Source organism: Haliaeetus leucocephalus, unplaced genomic scaffold (assembly GCF_000737465.1).
Source record: "Haliaeetus leucocephalus isolate CR32 unplaced genomic scaffold, Haliaeetus_leucocephalus-4.0 Scaffold858, whole genome shotgun sequence".
In the NCBI taxonomy this organism is placed as follows: domain Eukaryota; kingdom Metazoa; phylum Chordata; class Aves; order Accipitriformes; family Accipitridae; genus Haliaeetus; species Haliaeetus leucocephalus.
The window spans coordinates 4,686,779-4,693,734 of record NW_010973294.1 but is presented as its reverse complement, the minus strand read 5'-3'; positions in this window follow the sequence as shown (position 1 = coordinate 4,693,734).

Genomic DNA, 6,956 nt, shown 5'->3' with positions numbered 1-6,956 from the left:
ACTTACCTTGGGGAAAACTACATTTTAACAAGTCATATTATTCATACATCAATGTTAAATGGTTACTTAGATTTTCAAAGCAGTAAAGGGGCTTTTATTGGTATGCCAGATTTTCTTCCACTTTTTGTGGCATGCTGCCAACAATAAAAGCTAATAATAGCTAGTGGCTGTGCAATACATAGAGAAAAGATTTTGGTGTCCACTCTGTTGAACAGTTGTGAGATCTGTTTGTCACTGAACATACGGGAAGCTTCTAAGCAAGAAAAAGCAAATTATTTGTAGCTGGTGACAGAATTTACATTTCATTGTTTTAGTTGGCCGGCAAGAGCCTATGGGAACTTCTGCAGCACCCAATCAAGAGAAGAAAGACTTCAGAGAACCTCAGCTCCAACCAGCAAAAGCCCAGAAGCCAGTATCTCAAAGCCTTTCAACTTTTCCACCCTCAAGTAAGCAACAGTTTACAAACTAGTTGTGATATAGCCTTATGTTGTGTCTGCCCTCCATGCACGTTTGCAGTGACTTACCTCAGGAAGGACAATGAATAGCTTTTCTAGACTATTGACTTATGCATGCATACATGCAACATAAAACACATTACCAGTTATTGTTTTTTAAAAGGGCATTGGAATGTGTTTTCTTCATAAGGCAACAATCAGCATGAAACTGTTGAATAATTTCACATTACTTTTTTTTTTTTTTTTAAGTAACTAGCCATCTATCATAAGAACTATTTCTGTGGAAATGAAGAGATCGATGTGATACAGAGCCCAATCCAAAGCTCACTGAAAGTAATGGAATATTTCTCATTTACGCTCTCTCTCACACTTATGTTTTCTGCTTTTTTATTCACCGGGGGAAAGAGTAAGGTTTTGGTGCATTGCATGCCAGCTTTATACCTCTATTTAGGCAGGTAGGAATAGATAAACAATGTTCTGGTCATGCTTCTGGAGTGATAGTCTACCAGATGTGTTTTACTAGAATAATCAACCACTTTCTTCTTTAGCTACAGAAATTGCATAAATGGTCTAAGGCAATTATTTCCCCAACTCAGAAATTTTACAGGAATGTTCAGCATCTTAGTAATCAAAGCAGGTGTGACTAAGGAACTGAACAAAACAGGGAATGATACATGTCTTAAGGAGTGGAGATGATCATGTTTGCTTCCTGCCTCTCTTTTACTTCAATGTACTCAAGGACCCTGTCCGCACAGCCTGAATTGTGTCACATCGCCATGAAAAGCAGATGGGATAAATGGGAACTACTGGGCTCCACACAGCACACTGAGGCACATGCAAGCGGTGGAAAAATATCTCTTACCTTGAGTGAGCTTTAAAGACAAGATTATATTAGTGCTTCCACTATGGGAGACATGCTTAATCGGCTAGAGGTAGTCCCAAAGGCATTCATGTAGCAAATAAGTCAGATGGTTGCTGCTTTGGTTTTGAGCTTGGTCCTCAGACTGCAATTTCAAAGTGTACATGAAAAGTCTGGCAATGGGAACAAGACATCAAATATGGCATACTTGTTCATAGGGTATAATGTGAAGTATCGGGAAGGATTTTAAATAAATTCAGTTGAACCAAAGTATGCTGGTTAAATTCAAAGCATAGGTGTGGGTTATTATTAATTACCATTAATTGTTTCTGTCAATGTTGATTCCATTCTTAGCTCAAAACACCTGCTTTCCCTTTCTAATCTATCAGACTTCATGTTGTATCAAAATGTCACAAAGCCTTCCCAAAGTGTCGTGGGTTGTCAGCAACTGGTGAGGTATGCTGTACTTGAAACCCATGGCAACAATACACAAGCCATCAAACCTGTTTTCAAAGAAGCTGGATGTTTTTAGGGTTGGATACAAAGGATCCTTTTATAGAAGCAATATCTGCCGTGAAATTGGTTACAAAGAGTCTATAGCACTTAGTAGGAAGTATTTCTCACATTTATAAATGTAGACTCTGCTTATGCAAAATGAATAGAAATATCAAAGTTACTCTGCCCTTCAAAGAAAATGTTCTTTAGTAAGATATTTTCACATGGAATACTTGAAAGGTAACTGACTTTTGATATGCAGAGGTGAGCCTTTATTTTTAAACTGATATTCATTAAATACTAATTTGCTTTTTTCACTCCCAGTTAACATTCGAAAAAGGGTGATGTTTGTATTGAGTGTACAATCCAGCAGTACGCCTAGCATCCAAACTCAGAGCAGATTAACCCTTAGGCTGACCAGGCCATCTTTTTTATGTCTGTGTCTGCTAACCAGTAGTTGTGTTTTTGTTGTTTTCACAAATGATAACTGATTTAGGATTAATTAAACTGAAAACTGTGTTACGGCAGTTGGGGTTCTCCTGTTGCAGTGAGTTCTCTTCCTCAAGAAACTTCTTTTACTGTACAAGGATGATGGCAGGTCCCAGCTTCTACCTAAGACCTCACAGGATGGAGATACTATAGTGAGTGTCACAGACAAGTCAGCTAAAATACATGCAAAACACTACATTATAGACTCAAGACCAATCAAATGTGCTGCCCAAAACAGAAGGGAAATAACATATATATGGTTAGAGGACCACAAAGTCTAGGGATAAAGTAAACGAAGCAGAAAACACTAAAAAACTCAAACCAAAAATCGTGGGGTTTTTTTAAACTCCTTTTTACTCTTCTGTTACCAGTTGCAAAAGCAAGCCAAAACCAACAGCCCTGCTGAAAATATAGATGTGTCATATTATGTATCAACTAGCAAGCATGCACAAATCTTATGGGATTTTCCAAATGACATGGTACTGGGGATTTCCTCTTTGCTTGTTCCTTGTGTTTCTCAAATCATGTTTAAATTTCAATGGTGAAAACATGTCTGTGTGTGCCAGTGAAAGCAAAGGGAGAGATGTCATTGGCTTCCATGACACAAATGCAGTCTGTGACGTCGAGAACATCTTTGTGGTTTGGTATTAACAAATTGTATTGCTGATAAATGATTTCTATACTAGTTACTATTAATTTTTAATATATTTTACTTACAAGAGAAAATAAGATACAAGTAAAATCTGATCTCATTTCCATTTGGTTTACATTGGAAATGATGATACAAAAAGATGTAATAAAATTGCATCAACTTTATTGTCCAAGCTTCTGCTCTAGAGATTAATTTTTCTGATGGTTCATTTCAAAAGTGTCACTCAATCATGTTCTTCTGGGACAAGATAATTTTCATTTTGCTTTAGATTTAGGATAAGAAAATAAAAAAATAAAGTTATTTTTATGAAACTGTGTGCAGGATTGTGGCTTCCTCATTCTCATGCAGGCCTATCAGAATGAATTTTTGTTGCAATAGATTTACAGCATGGTGTCATGAAGTGTGTAAACTCCCATGACTAATGCAGGGAACCATCAAATCCTCTTTACAGACTGGAATATTTTTGGCCCGTAGCAAATCAATGCCACTGATTTCCATTTGTAAGGAGAGCCAGTAAATTATGAGGCAAAAAGCATTCCAAGCCTGTGAATTGTTTGGGCATTATAATTGTTTTCAAGAGATAGTAGTTTGAGATTGCAGTAGCTGCTTCGGGTAGCAATAGTCTGAGTATGGAATTCTTGTGCTAAGCATATGGAGCAGCCTGGGATTCCTTATGTTTGTTGAATACCTGTGCATTTTGTGAAAATTTTCCTCTCTTTGGTGTAAGAAAGATGTGGGTTTAGATAGTTGGAAAGAACTGTAGCTTTCAGTTACAAGTGAGGAGCTAGGTAACTACAGTTACAGAAAGTTATATAGTCAAGTTCTCAAAAATATTTATTATACAAAAGCAACTACTTTGCTATAGTTCTCTTATTTCAGTCACTGAAAGACAAGTGTAATTAAGTTTTTATTTGGGTAAAGATAAGATATTTGCCTTTTGCTTTATTTTTGGTGTGTGGATTTCCTTTTTTCTTTCAGAATATCTTGCTTTCAGTTGTGATGAAGGATACAATAAAAACAGTCATTATTATGACACTATTGACTATTTCTAAATTACTATAACCATTTCAAAGTCATACTACTCCTGTTAGAAGCACTGCTGTAAAAGTTATGCTACTACAGTTTTGAATTTCCTAAAAATAAATTAACCAAACTTTAGACTCTTTACCAGGGCTGAAATTTCCTCTGATTCCAGAAGTTAGTCTTTATTTATTAAAGAACTTTGTACTGGATCCTAATTGCTTTGCAATTCCTCAGGCAATTATTTCACATCAGTTCAGAGCTGAATGCTAGTGGATCATAATTCAGGTTCCGTGCTTTAGTTACCAAGTTGATTTAACCTATAGGGCAACCTGATGATCCAAGCAACTATATCCTTTTGAGTACAACTTTTAAGAAAAAAAAAGCATTTATTTAATATCATAAAAGTGACATTTGAGAAAATTTAAAGGGAAGATCAGGACCATATCTCAGTATTGAATCAATCGTTCTTCACTTACCCAATTTGCTTCAGCGATGTTTCAGCAGGATGTGGAATTTGTTGCTCGTAAAAGTTTATTAAGAAGCAAGACTCAAGGATTCAAAAGTGTTTTCCACTTCGCCTTCAAACTTATATTTCAGTGCTAGCAACAAAGCGCAGTCAGATAAATTTTGCAAATTTCTGTCATAGATATTCCTTTATTTTGTTTATTATTTGTACTGGTCTTGACTGGGATGGACTTAATTTTCTTCACAGCACACTGCCTGTTGCTGTGGTTTAGCCCGGTGACCAAAGCAGCGTTGATAACACAGCGATGTTTTAGCTGTTGCTGAGCAGTGCTTGCACAGCACTGAGTCCATCTCTGTTTCTCACTCTGCACTCCCAGCGAGCAGGTGGGGGGGACAATGGCAAAAGGCTGGGAGGGGACACAGCCAGGAAAGCTGACCCCAATGGACCAAAGAGATACTCCATACCATATATTGTCATGCTCAGCAATAAAACTGGAGAGGAGTTTTTCCAAAGTAGTCATTCCTCGGGGGCTACCTGGGCATCATTCTGTTGGTGGTGAGTGACTGCTTTTGCATCACTTGTTTTTCTGTTGGTTTGGGGTTTTTTTTTAGGTTGGGGGGTTTTTTTTGCTTTTCTTTTTTTTTTCCTTTAAAGTAAAGGCAGTTTAATAAATGAAGAGAAAAACTCCCTCCCAGAGAAACCCAGTAAGGTATTTTTATCAAGCAAATAAAAAAGCAAAGGGTTCTGACAGCAAGGTATGTAGTACAGCAGGAACGTATATAGTGATGCATTGGGAGTTCTTCAACAAATCCGTATCAGTAGCTATTTATGAAATCTGCAAAATTGTAAGTGAATTCCATTACGTGTTTGGAGCCTCTGGACTCCAAAAGCTTGGTTCATAGAAAGCTACTTAATGGATGAAGAATGAGCTGGGGGATACAAAAGAAAATCTGCTGCACAGATTGTATTCATTACTGTTAGCATATTAAAAAGTCTCTTTGCAGTTGTATGAGAAGGCCTCATGAAGAGCAGTTCAGGAATCCCTGCAGGAAACAGCATATTGACAATGTGTTGGTTCATCTTTTCAAATTTTGGGTTTATATCTGCCTCTTGTGTCAGAGCAGATTATAAATTCTTGGGGGCACGGACTCCCTCTTTTGAAGAGGACTTCATGGTCAATGGTCTCATTATTGAAAAGTAGTGTTCCAGACATCTGATGTCTGTAAACTCCACTTTGATTAGAATACTCAGAACTAAATTCCTTCATCCCAAGAGAGTCTGTTTTTTCATGTCTCGTGCAGAGGTGCCATTTGACATCTTTGCATACATATATATATTTTTCTCTTAAGGGTAGGTGAAAGATCACTAGGTGTTATTCTAAAGTGAAAGACATGTTTTCCAAAATTATATTTGCTCAGCTGTTAAAGCTGTGAAATTTATTCATAAAGTGGTACGGTGCTGCTATTGTCTCATTCATGCAGAACCTGCCTTAGCCCAAATGCTGGCACTCTATTCTTGGGCAAAGATATATTGTGCTCTTTTTTGAGTATTTTACAGTATGTAATTAATATTTAACTTGAAGAAAGTTAAATTCCTTAATATTTTCTTTCATTTGAAATGAAAATTGTGTGATTCTGCTAATAATGTCCCAACACCAGGCATTAGAGGAGTATTTACAAGTAATTCTACTCATTTCTAAATGTCAGGCTAAGGAACAAGAAATGTCGATTTAATGGCCGTAGTTCTGCATCATGGCATCCTTACTCTACACCAGAATATGTATGAAGAATAATATGATGATAGTGCATGTGAGAGATACTCATTCTTTTCCAGTTGATTCTTGTAGCTCAACTAATCAGTACATTTTAGTCTAGACAAGAAACATAAATCAATCTTTTCAGACTATCTCACTTGCCATGAAAAAATACAATCCCCTCTCTGTTATGGTCTCCTTATGTGCTGAAGTTACAACAGCGACTGGCAGTTTCATGTCGATTTTCATCTCCCACTAATGTTCTGTATTTCACAGAGGAAATGAGAAATCCCCAAGGTGGTGAGTGTCCCCTTCCTTCAGATGATGAATGGAAAGTGTCAATCCTGACAGGAAATCCAGGAACTGAAGCAAATGTCATTCTCTGGATATATGGAGACAGAGGAGTATCTGGACCAATAAGTCTTGGCAAGGGCAACAGAAAGCAGCTGTTTCTTCCTAGGCAGGAGGATGAATTTCAGGTAGCTAATGAAGGCTAAGAACATTATTTTAATGTGTACCTTTCCAAAGATTATTCTGTCATGCAAAAAGAAAAAATGTTTTTCTCCTATGTTTCCTGCATAGAATAAATCTCTATTTAATCTCTACGAATTCTGCATTAAATCAGCTTGGTGCATATAGTTAGCAACAGAGGAAATGCTCTTTCTTTTAACCCCCTCTCCCTCATATAGTAGCCTAAATGGGACAACTGCAGGAGTAAATTGATTTCTTTAAGGTAATTGATTAGAAACTAGCTTTAGAAACTA